This window comes from Panthera tigris, chromosome B1 (genome assembly GCF_018350195.1).
Source record: "Panthera tigris isolate Pti1 chromosome B1, P.tigris_Pti1_mat1.1, whole genome shotgun sequence".
NCBI classification, from domain to species: Eukaryota; Metazoa; Chordata; class Mammalia; order Carnivora; family Felidae; genus Panthera; species Panthera tigris.
Genome location: NC_056663.1, coordinates 137380946 through 137395113, shown reverse-complemented (window position 1 = coordinate 137395113; position 14168 = coordinate 137380946). Strand labels below are relative to the sequence as shown.

Below are 14168 nucleotides of genomic sequence, written 5' to 3'. Positions count from 1 at the left end.
ATCGCAGAACGTGACTTCATATTGAGAGGACCGTTACAAAGGCAATTCAGTTAAAATGATTCCTTAGGGTGGGCCCTAATCCAATATGACTAGTGTCCTTCTGAGAAGAGGACATTTGGACAAAGGGAAAAACATGTGAAGACACAGGAAGATGGTCTTCAGAAGGATACAACTCTGCTGATCACAACCGTGATCTCTGACTTGTAGCCTCCAGAACTGTGAGAAGATAAATTTGTTGTTTGAACCCTCTGGTCTGTGTATTCATTCTGGCAACTCTAGCAAACTTATATGGATGCTTAGTATATTCATTTCAGATTGCAAACATAAATGGAAAAACCGAAAAGACTTTTTGCAAGTAGAAAGTCTCCAGCACTCACATTTCTTTTTCATATAAAAGGTCATAAATATTAAAAATTTAAATATTATTCACCTGCTTAAATAATGCATTCCTAGAAAATGTGAAGAACATAAAAATTACTTTTGCTCAGCTCCCTTAAGAATCAGGGAAGGAGCAGAATTGCAAACTGCAAACTACAATCTTGTACTCCACACTCCCTTCTTTATCTCTTTTATTGTGGGCACCCTCTGAGCTCTGTTGAAAAAAAAAACACAATGTTTAAAATATTATTTTTTTAAACAAGGCAGTAGGTGGTTATTAAAAAATAAATTTTTAAACACAGGTAAGCAAACACAGATAAACAAAACTTCCCACAACCCAGAAGTACCAACTTCAGTAATATTTGTTAATATAATTGAACTGCTGCTAAGTCTCATCATAATATTTTCCATAAAACTGTAAAATAATGTTGTCTTCTCCAAATAAAGAAGCTCATTATATAGATTATTCAATAATATGTGAAATGTGACCCTGTCAAAATTAACTTGAAAAATTACTGAATGACCATCAATGAAATATGTGAACAATAATGTATTACAGACATTATATATATATATATATATTAATATTTACTTATTTTTGAGAGAGAGAGCACAAGTAGTGAAGGAACAGAGATAGAGGGAGACAGAGGACCTGAAGCGGGTTCTGTACTGCCAGCAGACAGCCTGATGCAGGACTTAAACTCTCAAACCGTGAGATCATGACCTAAGCAGAAATCGGACGCTTAACCGACTGAGCCACCCAGGTGCCCCCAGAGATTATATTTTATCAAACAAAAGTTACATAACATTACATCCAAGCTGAGATACATATTATTTACATTCATCACAGAAATAACAATCACATTAGTTCTTAATTATTACTTCAATAACTAATCTCACATGTGCATTAAGCTTTACTGACCAAAGAAAGTAATGAGACATCTCAAGAAAATGACAAGCAGTACTATCGTTACTAACGCAGCACATATAAAAACATGTAGGCATGAAGCACACATACACTCAGGAAATAACTAGGTAGTATCTAAGAAATGGAGAAAACAAAATAACTTTTAAAAGGAAATAAGCGAAATTATTTAATATAATTAAAAGGGAAATGAATCAAGAAAAATAGCAGTAACCCAAAAGAGGAAAATGGAAAACCAACAAAACGTTCCCATTATTAAGAATGATTGAAATATTAGAAATAATCTCCTAAAGAAAATTACATAAGAGCTACAACTCAAAACTAGAAATCTTATGGAATTTCTCCTAACGCTATTTTCTGAAATAATTCTAATTTTTCCAGCATTTCTGAATTATTCCCTCATATGCCTCTGCTTTGAGGAGACTGGCATAGCACTCTGGTCTGAAACTAGGTAAATCTGATCTATTTTTACTACAATATACATTTTAGATTTCCCCATACATGTTTTTTCTTTAGTATAATTTTTTTTAATTGGGGATAAGAGCATCAAAAGATGTCCCAATGGAACACTTGAGAGTGAAACATCCTTCCTTGCCTCCACTGAGTAACAGCAGCCCTATTGTCTCCTGGTGATCAGGTGTCAGTGTGGTGACACCTTTCCCTACTTGTCAGTCACAGTGATTTGAAAAGATTTTTAAAGAATTGTTCTATGAGATAGCCAAATGTTTTCTGAAGCTACAGTAATCAAAACAGTGTTGAATTTACTCCCTTACTAGGAATAGGTAGAATTAGGCAGTCATTTCATTGGAAGTCCATAGTGAAGCTCAGAAAGAGTCCAAATATAGGATAAAGAAGGCATTTTAAATCAATGAGGAAAAGATATGATATATGTCAGGGTAATCTGACCATATGAGGAAAAAAAATCTATTTCATCCAGGTCCAATATTCAACAAGAATAACCAATGTGGCTATACTCAGTTTTTAAGGCTGGCATTCACTCGGATTGGTCAGCACCCATAGCATGCTCATTGTTAAATATTTTGAATATCACTCCAGGTTTCATCTTTCCACAAAATGAAATTCCTAATGGAACTAAAGTGTAAACACTTAAAATGAAACTTTAAAAGCGCGGGAAAATTGGAGTGCCTGGGTGGCTCAGTCTGTCGACTTCAGCTCAGGTCATGATCTCACGGTTTGTGGGTTTGAGCCCCACATTGGGCTCTGTGCTGACAGCTCAGAGCCTGAAGTTGGCTTCTGTGTCTCCCTCTCTCTCTCTGTTCCTTCCCTACTCAAGCTCTGTTTCTCTCTGTCTCTCAAAAATAAACATTGAAAAAAAATTTTTTAAATAAAATAAAAGTGTGGGGAAAAATAATGGAATATTTATATAATATTAGATGAGACTTTCTAAGCATGCCCTCAAGAGCAAACAACATTTTAAAAAGGATTGAAATTTTGATGAAATAAAAATTTTAAACTCTTTAGGCTTTATAAAAGATGAAAAACAAAAAGGCAAACAGCAGTTTGAGACAAATATTTCTGACATATATAAGAGAGAAGTGATTTTACCCTTAATATATAAAGAGCTACTGCAAATCAACTTTTAAAGTCTAACAACCCAACAGAAAAGAAAATAGGCTAAAGGTGTGACTTCATCAGGAGAGTATGTGTAAATAGTTGACAACATATGAACAAAGGTTCAACCTCTCTAAGTCATCATGGAAAATCAAATTAAGACAATTAAATACAATTTTTAACTATCAAGTTAGCATTTTTAGAAATTATTATTATTGTTTTTTTTTTTTTTAGAAAGAGAGAGCGTGAGCAGGGAAGAAGGGCAGAGGGTGAGAGAGAGAATCTTAAGCAGGCTCCACACTCAGCTCAGAGCCAGACACAGGGCTCGATTCCATGATGCTGGGATCATGATGGGAGCTGAAACCAAGAGTCAGTCACTCAAGCAACTGAGTCACCCAGGTACCCCAGCACAGCTTTTCTAAATATGATAAGAACCAATGTTGGTGAGGGTTCAGAAGATTGGGAACTGCCATTCACATCTGGTAAGAGATTAAAAGTGTCCTAATCTTTATGAAAGTTAATTTATAACTTCAAGTATCTCCAAAAAGTACATTATTTTAGGTACTAAAATATCTACTTCTAGCAATTTATCTAAGGATATTGCTTGTTGTAGGATGCATGTATCAGAGTATTTATATCACCATTGGTAATTAAAGTCAAAAACAAAAACTGGAACCTACTAAATTTCTAATAAAAAGATATTAAACAAATATATACTTACTTATATATTTTAAAATATTATATTTTCCCCTGTTTTATACAATGGTTATATATTAATTAGGTATGTTTTTTGATTTTTTGGATAAAAATAAAAACTTTTCATTGAAGCTTTTCTAGTGGTAAAACTTCTTTTCTAATCATGCAGAGAGAGAAAAATATAATTAATGGAAGTTTGTGCTTTAGCAAGATTCCCATGAATTAAGGTTTTACTATAAATAAAAATGTAATCAATAATAAGTCATTAATACCTGTCAGGCAAAATCAAATCCAGACTCTGTGGATGCAGTGAGACTTCACGGCTTAGAGGTTTGGTAATGAGATGTGAGGGGCGCCTGGGTGGCGCAGTCGGTTAAGCGTCCGACTTCAGCCAGGTCACGATCTCGCGGTCTGTGAGTTCGAGCCCCGCGTCAGGCTCTGGGCTGATGGCTCGGAGCCTGGAGCCTGTTTCCGATTCTGTGTCTCCCTCTCTCTCTGCCCCTCCCCCGTTCATGCTCTGTCTCTCTCTGTCCCAAAAATAAATTAAAAAAAAAAAAAAAAAACGTTGAGATGTGAGGACGTATACTTCCAGAGAGACTCCATGGATCCACCCCTAGTTGGTAATTTGAGGAAGAGACCACAGCCACATCTGTGTGTGACACAAACCTTACTTTCCAAAGTGGATCCTGTTAAACAAGTTAAATCTGAAGAGATTGCACCTCTGCAAGATTCGAAAGGTGGAAGAGAGGATGCAGACAATCCTCCTTCTCTGGCAGCATTGGCAGATGGATGTGTGAGTTTCCCGGATATGCCTTTCCAACAGCCTCTTTGCTTTCCTGTCATTTTAGCCACTCGCTGCTGAGAGAAGCTGTGGGGCCACCTTTTCTGAAGTGGGTGGGAGTGATTCTGGGCAGAAGTGGCTCTACACTTCCTCGTGGCAGTAAACCTGGAGCTGGTGGTAGTATCCACGATTCCCACTCCTCCAGCTTTTCCCATGGCTTCATAAGCACCATCATGTATTAAATCTCTTCTAAATCTCTGTATTAACGTTTTAAATACCTACAGTGGCTTTGTTTTCCTGACTGAATCCGGCTGATACAACCTGGTTATAGCCTAAGAAACTAATGTCATTTCTCTGCATTATAGTCTTGAAATGAAAGGACATGGGGGAATCCCAGAATTTTACCTTAGATGGCTTTAGACATTCTTTCTTAGGAGGCTTCATCATAATTCTGTAATTGATTCAGTAAGGCGCTAGGACAAAGAGGCTCACAGAAAATCACTTACAGAGACGGAAAATGGGCACATATATATGAACAGAATAGATTTTTTTTAGACATTCCAAGCCTGGAAGTAGAATGCTTGTTCAGTTAGAAGAGACCATTGCAGAGAAAAGCAACATCAAGTCAAAGTCAATACAAGCAATGCAGATTAATTTCACAGGGAAATGTTCCCAAAATACCAGCTTCCTTCTCATCTATGAAATCTCATGCTTTCCCACTCTTTCATGGTTCTTTTCCAAAGGATTTGCACCTGCCCCAGTCAATCCAAAACCCACTTCCTTGTATTCCTTTTTTATCCACTCATCCTAATTTCTTAGCATTTATTTAAATATTCTAAATGTAGGGCACCTGGGTGGCTCAGTTGGTTGAGCATCAGATTCTTGATTTCGGCTCAGGTCATCATCTCACGGTTCATGAGATCAAGCCCCGCATCAGGCTCTGCACTGATAGCTCAGAGCCTTATTGGAATTCTCTCTTTCCCTCTCTCTCTGTTTCTCTGTCTCTCAAAAATAAATAAACAAAGCTTAAAATGTCCTAAGTGGAATGGAGGCTGGACATACCAAAAAGCCCATGTAACACTGTCAAGGAAGAATATATGCCATAATACATAAACTTTATGATAAACTACAATGGCAATGTTTCCCCCAGCTTTATTGAGATATAACTAGCATGTAACATTATATAGATTAAGGTACACAACATGATGATTTGATCCTTATATATTGTGAAATGCTTACCACAATAATGTTAGTTAACACATCCATCATCTCACACAATTATCTGTGTGTGTATGGGTGCGTGTGTGTTGAGAACATTTAAGATCTCCTCTCATATAATACAGTATAAATGTAATATATATGTAAATACATAATCTCACATCTCACATCTTCTTTATCCATTAATTCAATGATAGACACTTAGATTGTTTCCATCGCTTGGCTATTGTGAATAATGCTGCAATGAATATGGGGGTGTAGATATATCTTGGAGATCCTGATTTTATTTCCTTTGGGTACATACCCAGAAGTGGGACTGCTGGATCACCAAGTAGTTCTATTTTAAATCTTTTGAGGAACTTCCACAGTTTTCCACAATGGCTGTACTAATTTACATCCCTACCAACAGGGCACCAAGGTTCTCTTTTCTCCACATATTCACCAGTACCTATTCTTGTCTTTTTGATAATAGCCAGAATAGCAATGTTTTTAATTCTAAGCATTTTGATGAAAATCTAAAACGTACTAAACCTTCTCTTAATTCTTAAGGAAAAAAATCTGAGACAACAGCACATAGTTCAAAAAACACTTATTCTCAGAACACTTAAACTCTGCCACCTTTGTGGCCTTGGTTAAGTACTTGGCTTCTCTGAAACCCTATTTCCTCTCCTTGGAAAATAGAGACAATAGTAATACAAGAGGCCAAACATACCCCCCCATAGGATGATGGCCCTGAACCAGCAATATCATCAACATACGGGAATTTGTTAGGCAGATTTGGGGGCCCCACCCCAGACCTACTGAATCAGAAACTCTAGGGCTGGGCTCTAGCAACCTATTCTAACAAACCCTCTGGGTGATTCTCATACATGCTGCCATAGGGGGGTTGCCTTTGACTCAATAAGACCATGTAATGTAAAGAATAGTGTTAAAAAAAAAAAAAAGCTACGCAAATATGAACTAGTACCATTACGAACATCAAGTGTGGGGCTATTTAATGCAGTAATGCGCTCAAAAGTTTCTTGTGGTCCTTGTGGTTGCTTACTCCTAATGGCCTCAGACCACTGTGCCGAAGAACAAGGGAGAATTCAAAAGAAATGCTTCTGCTCTCGAGAGTTCTTCCGTCTCCTCCCGCTGCTGTCAGCTATCATTTCTCATGAGGTCAGTGAGTCCTGCCGCTATCATCTGCTGCCTTACACACGTAGTTGTTCTGAGCCACTGCCTGAGGGCAATTCTGTCTTTCCTAAGGAATCAAGTCCTCAGCAGTTTGCAGCTTCAAGCCTCTCTTGTTGCCTTTTTCCAACTTACATTCTGAATGGTTGAGGCTGCCACCAGTCTGACCTCTGGATAAGAGGTGATAGTATGGCATAATAAACATATAGATATATCCTTTACATAGAAATATTTGTACGTCTATAGCACCAAAGCAGTGCCTGCTACCTAATGGATGCACAATAAGAATGTTCAGTTGAATAAGTGAGTGTGTGTGCATACCACAGAAGTGTGTATGTAGACAATACATGGTTTCACTCTGACAATTCTAACTCCTGACTCCTCAGAAGTGGGTCTAATCAACCCAAGTCCATAAACACTTTAGGGAAAACAATGCCAAGGACAAGAGTTAATGGGAAGCCATTAGAATCCTCTTCATAGGAAAAGGACAGCATCTATACTTGTGTGGTAAAACAAGAGATAACACTGTGAAGCATTAAATATAGATGCAATTATTAATATGATTCTGTCCTCCAGGGCGCCTGGGTGGCTTAGTAGGTTAAGTGAGTCTTGATTTCGGCTCAGGTCATGATCTCACAGTTCATGGGTCGAGCCCTGCATTGGGCTCTGCACTGACAACGCAGAGCCTGACTGGGATTCTTTCTCTCCCTCTCTCTGCCCCTCCTCCTCTGTTCATTTTCATTCTCTCTATCTCTCTCTCTCTCTCTCTCTCTCTCTCTATATATATATATATATATATATATATGTATATATACACATATATATATATGTGTATATATACATATATACACACGTATATATATGTGTGTGTGTGTGTGTATGTATATATATATATATATATATATATATATATATATATATATACTGCTGTACACAGCAGGGACAGAATCATACATATAGATCTGTCCCTGCTGTGTGTGGGTATGTATATATATATATATATATATATATATATATATATATATATGTATAATTCTGTCCCTGCCTTGTACAGCAGTTTTGCTTATAGAGTGCTGAGCCTATTAGCTACAGGCACAGAATCTCTTTGACCTGAGGATAGGGTCCCTTTAAGATGAGGGGCCACTGCTCAGTGGTTGACTCCTGGAGATGTCTAGGACTGCCCTTTGAAAAATGTGCACTATACCCCACACTCTGTCAGCACAACCCATCTCTCAAGAGAAATGCTGGCTATTTGCCTCTGACCTTGGCCTAACTCCTGCCCCACCATCTGCTCAGCCTCTACAGCTTTCAACCAAGGCTTTAGGACTACAGGACTGCCTCTTCTTGCTCTGTTGGCCACAGCACCAAATTTCATTCTCTGTTCTCCAAAAGAGAATCCCAACTTCACTCCTGCTCCCTAACTCGGTTTCCCCGTAATGACTCTTCCCTCAGTGAACCAACACTCCTTGGTAGTTGAGCACTGACCAGCCCACCTTCCTTGGCTCTCTAAGTGGACCAGTCAGGCCCATGTCCCCAGAGTGTAGCCGGGCCTAACCCAGACACCCAGCCTGGGACAGGCCACCACTGGGCCTTCTACTGACTTTTAACTCCGTTGCACAGTGCTCAGTATTCAGTGGGTGCTCAATTAATGCTGCTGTCTGCATGAAATTTCAAAAGTTTAGAATGCTGATTCTCAACTAAAATCAGAAATCCGCTCAGGGAAAGCAAGTCAACGCTGTCCTGAAATAGTGATGCTATCAGCAGAAATTTCCACAACATCAATCAAAAGGGTTCCTGGCAAGTAGTCAGTGAACCAAGTAAAGTGACCTTCAGGCCCCCTCCCACTCCTGCCCCACTCCATATTCTTGTTAGCTGCTGTTGATTGATGGCTTCCTAGAAAAGATGATCCATCACTGTTCAGATGAGTGAAACTTCTACCACGACTTGCAGGTTATTCCAGCATTTTGTCAAAATGAGACAAAATGTAAAGTCTAAAAAAATGCCAACTCATGGAAAAAGAGAAAAAGCACAAAGCAGCATGGTATTGCCAAGCATGGATGAAATTAACATGGATAGAAGGTGGATGGATTTCTTTTTTTAGACAGATATGTGATGTAGGAGATACCTATGTTTCAAACACACAGAAGGCCGGTGATATGGTTTTTAATTCCATACTGGAAAATTGTTCACAACCAGGATACTTACTGGGAAAATTAAGTGACTCCACCTAGTATCAGCTACCATGGAAACTGAGCTCTTATTCGTGTCAGGCACTGTGCTAGCTGCTTTACATATGTTATCTCTTTCCATCTTTATTACAGTAAAAGGTAAAAATCTCTAAATTTCCAAGGAGGACTTGCTCACAATTACAGAACTGATAAATGACAGAACCAAATTCAAACCAAAGGCAGCCTAACTCCAAAGCCCATATTCCTTCTATATGCAATTCATCTCCCTACCTCCCAAGTTTCCAGAAGGGTAGAATCAGGTTTCAATGATCATGACAACAAAAATGAAAAGATGAGTCTCAAAACGTGTGTGCCCTGTGAGTGAAATGGGAGAAGGAGGGCCTTCCTCTTTGAGTTGTATGATGACCAAAATGTTTATAGACTATAAAACACTCCTGCAAGACATAGAAGAGGGCTTGAATAAATGGACAGACATGTCATAATTTTGGATAGAAAAACTCAGCATTATGAAAATGTCAGTTCTCCCTAAGTTGTTTTGTGAATTTAACAACAACAACAACAACAACAACAACAACAAATAGTGGGACAGGAAAGATAGCCCTACCAGGCACATATTATAAAGCCTTTGGTATAGGCACATGCATTGATAGACTAATAGAAAAAGAAATGAAAATCCAAAACTATGTCAAATTGAATATGGAAGTTTAGGATGTTATAAAGGCACAATCTCAAATCAGTATGGAAGAAATTGTCTATCTAATGGGTGGCTGGTTAGCTATATAGAAAAATATAAAATTGAAACTATTCCTCATACCATAAACCAGAATAAATTCCAAATGGATCTAAATGTTAAACCTAGACATATGTAAGTAGTAGGAGAAAACATAGGTCATTCTTTTATAATATGAAAATGGAGAAAACTTTCTTTGACTTAAAATCTAAAGCCAATGTCTCTGAAACATACGAACAAAATTCCAAATATGTAACATGCTCTATGGTGAGGCTATAGGAAAACATGCACTTCCATACCTTGCTGTAGGGAATGAAAAATAGTACAACCCCCAAGGTGGGGAATTCGAGATAGATCACACACACATGTTTACCCATTGACCTAGCAATCCTACTTCTCGGAATCCTATCACAAATACACTAGTGAAAACATAAAATGATGTAGGCAAAACACCATTCACTGTAGTACATTTTGTAATAGTGAAACACTGTTAACAACCTAAATGCTCATCCGTAGGTTGTTACTTAATAAACTATGGTACAGTCACAAAATGGAGTATAGTGCTGTCTTAAAAAGGAATGAGAAAGCTCTCAACATTGTTACAAAGCACTGGTTCTCAGCTACGGATGGTTTTGGCTCCCCCCACCCCAAGAGATATTTGGCAATGTCTGGAGACATTGCTGATTGTCTAATGGCAGATAGAGGTGCTCCTGGTATCAGGTGGGTGGAAGCCAGGGATGCTACATATCCTTCAATATACAGAACAGTTCCCTACAACAAAGAATCATCTGGTCCATAGTGCTGCTATTGATAAACGCTGCTATAGAGTATTCTTCAAGATATATTGTTAAGTGAAAAAAGCAAATGAAGAACATATATTGCTGAGACCCCCCACCCCTCTCCTCCTTTTGGAACCTGACGAGATTGATGAAAGCCTGCAAACCTGAGTGGTGTCTCCCTGGGAGACATTTTCATACAATATGATGATGGACTAGATAATGATTAAATGGATTCTAGTAATGTGCTAGTATCTTTTGACTTGTACAAGCAGTTTACTGTAAGGCATCTGTGTCCAAAGGCCAGGGGATGGAGCATGATCTTGTAAAATAATGAAATATATAATTGGCTTTTATCCCCAATTCCTGGCACAGAACATGCATCTAAAACCCTTACAATTTTGTCAGTGATAAAGAGTGGAAAGAGCATCTTTTGTTATTCATGATAAACCCCTTTTAACCACACCTGATTTTATGCTAACAGTGACTCTTGGAGGGCGGGGGCTGGTTGGCTGATGAACCAACCGTGTGATTAGAGGACTGGAATTTTCAGCCCAACCAACAACCTCCAAGGGGAGAGGGACTAGGGGTTGAGCTCAATCAGAATACCCAATGATTTAATTGATATAATGGAACTTCCATAAAAACCCTGAACAACAGGGTTCAGAGAGCTCCCAGATAGGTGAACACATCTTGGGACAGTGGCATGACCAGAGAGCATGGAAGCTCTGTGCCCCTTCCCAATACCTTGCCCTATGTGTCTCTTCCATTTGGCTATTCCTGAGTGTACCCTTTATAATAAACTGGTGATCTAGTAAGTAAAGTGTTTCCCTGAGTTCTGTGCACTTCTCTAGCAAGTTACTGAACCCAAGGAGGGGGTCATAAGACCCCCCGATTTATAGCTGATTGGTCCAAAGTATAGGTAACAATCTGGGACTTGCAACTGGCATCAGAAGTAGGGGGCAATCTTGTGAGACCGAACCCTTAACCTGCAGGTAGAAGATTACTTGGTGAAAAATCCACATAGTTAGTGTCAGAAATGTTGTGAGTAGAGGAATAGTGTTTCTTCATTTACAGTGTAATCAAATCATTGATAAGGAAACATTTTTCTTTATACTAGAATCCCAGCTGATAAATGTAGAAAGAATGATAAAACTGTAAAATCCCCATTTTGCAATCCCTAATAAAACAATCATCAATGGCTATTAAAATTCTTGGGTGAAAAACAAATGAGAAACTTTAGCACGGATAAATCAGGTAGACAACACATGAAATCATTAATCAAAAAGAGATAAACAATTATTTTATGCTTTGTGATATGATGCAACAACAAATATACAATACCAACTGTGAACTATTTTCGCCAGAAATTTAAACATGAATGCTAGATCAGTGGCTCTCAACTAAGGCAATTTTACTCCTACAGGACATTGGGCAATATTTAGAGACATTTCTGGTTGACGCATTGAGGGCCGGTGCTATTGGCATTTGGAAGCCAGAGGTGAAGGATGCTACTAAGTATCCTGTAATACATGGGACTGTCCCCTATTGCAAATAACTATCCAGTCCAGTGTCAATAGCGTTGACATTTGGAAACTCTGTTCGGGACCCAAGGTGCATATCAATCAAATGTAATCTCTGGGCCTTGTTTGAATCCAGAATCAAACAAGCCAATTATAGACATTTATGATTCAGAGAAATTTGAACACTAAATATCGAGGAACTGTTCATTTTTTAGATGAATTAATAGTATTATGCTTATGTTAATAAGAATTCTTATCTGCTTTTAGAAAAATACACTGAAGTATTTACAGATGACATGACATGATACCTGGGACTTACTTTAAAATCAGGCAGCTGGGTGGAAAGCAGGGAGAATAAAGAAGAGATTAAACAGTTTGGTCATATATTGATAGTCATGGAAGCTAGATGATGGGTACAGCTTCTACACTTGTATATGTTTAAAATAGTTAATAATAATAAGTAAAATACTTTCATAAAATTTTCACATATCATGGAATTTTCATATGTGCACAAAACTCAGTTTTAGAAACAGTTACCGGAGCACCTGAGTGGCTCAGTTGGTTAAGCATCTGCCTTCAGCTCAGGTCATGATCTCACAGTTTGTGGGTTCGAGCCCCACGTCAGGCTATGTGCTGACAGCTCAGAGCCTGGAGCCTGCTTCAGATTCTGTGTCTCCCTCTCTCTGTGCCCCTCCCCCAATCTCTCTCTCTCTCTCTCTCTCTCTCTCAAAAATAAGTAAACATTTAAAAAAAAATGTTTTCAGAAACAAGTTACCTGAGAACTAGGATGTTGCTGTTTCCAAAAGCAATGAATCCACAAAGCATAATCCTCAAGGTCCCAATTTCCTATACGCTGCTGAAGGCTTCTCAATTTTTTCCACCAAAGCAAGCACCCTTTAAGGTACACGCGACAGTACCTATTCTTTAATATTCCCTAGTATAGATAGTGTGTGTCAGTTACAATTACACTGTTGGAATAAGATGTTGCCCTGGTCAGAAATCCACAGTCTGGAGATGATTAGCTAAATTTTATTAGAAAAGTCATACACTAGAGGTAATGACTAAAAAGCCTTCAGACATTGTTTTCTCCCTCCACTACCAGAGCTTTCCTAGTCAGAATAATGTTAGAAGTGGATTTTCATTGGTGGAATTAGTGGCTTGTTAATTGATACAAATGAGGCTTTCATTTGGGAAGTCAGTGGCAGTGGAGAAATACAAATTGGCTACAATATTTTATAGACACTATCTATGACTGAAAAAAAAAAAGGAAAGGAAGGTAAGACTCTTGGGAGCCCTGGAATCTTTGTCCTTAGGAATGGAGCCCTGGGTGAGATCCCTAAATAATTTAGGATTATTTTATGCCTGCCTATAGAAATGTCTATGTGAATGGCAGAACTTGATCTGAGACTTGCTTTCCCTCATAACCTGATACAAAGTTATAAAAGAGCAGTTGACCCTCTTTACCTCTAACCATTAATATCTCCGAGGATATACCAAAAGAACCTAATAGATGGGCATGCCAAACTGGCCTGGGTCAGTTCTCAGCAACAGAGAAGAGTAAATGCATTATCCAGAGTACATGAGTCTTGGCCCACCATAAAGACAATCTTGAAATCTTGAAATTACCTGTTTCATTGCTAAAATTCAGGTAATTCCTCCATGTGGTAGGCAACCCCCAATGAATCATGCCTTTAGACTTCAATCCCTCTCCACACTGATTCTAGGCTGGGTCACGTGACTTACTTTGGTCAATGGGACATTAGCAACTATGATGCAAGCAGAAACTTGATAAGTGATTTCACAGTTTGGCCTTGGGTCACCATATAAAAGGTCTCACTCCCCGAATGGAGAGACCATGTGGAAAGAGGGAGAGCTGCCTGGCTGGCTAACCCCACTTCTTACAGCCCTCACACCTGAGGCACCAAACATGTGAGTAAAGAAGCCACCTTAAATATTCTAGTTCAAGCAGTCACATGCAGAGCATCAGAATCACCCCGGTGAGCCCAACCTAAATTGTAGAGCTTTAAGAAAAAATACTTTGACCTTTGGGGAACTGTACCACATTTATTTTGTGGTTTTTATATATCCCTTGGAACAATGTTAAACGTTTTCCCCATACTGCTGCACCAACCACCTACAGCATCATAGATCCATTACTCTGATACTGTGGAGAACTTCAGGAGCTGAGGAAAAGTTATGAAAAAAAG

General features: G+C 38.5%; 1 protein-coding gene across 4 annotated transcripts in view; it reads right to left on the bottom strand.

Moving 5' to 3' along the window:
* RASGEF1B (RasGEF domain family member 1B) overlaps positions 1 to 14168 on the bottom strand; it is a 648732-nt gene that overhangs the window by 618774 nt on the left and 15790 nt on the right. For 2 of the 4 annotated variants that reach the window (XM_042984295.1, XM_042984299.1), the window contains exon 2: positions 431 to 592. The exons of the other annotated variants lie outside the window; for them this stretch is intronic. The gene's annotated coding sequence lies outside the window, so the exon portion shown is untranslated. The remainder of the gene's footprint in view (positions 1 to 430; positions 593 to 14168) is intronic. 4 annotated transcript variants of the gene reach the window in all.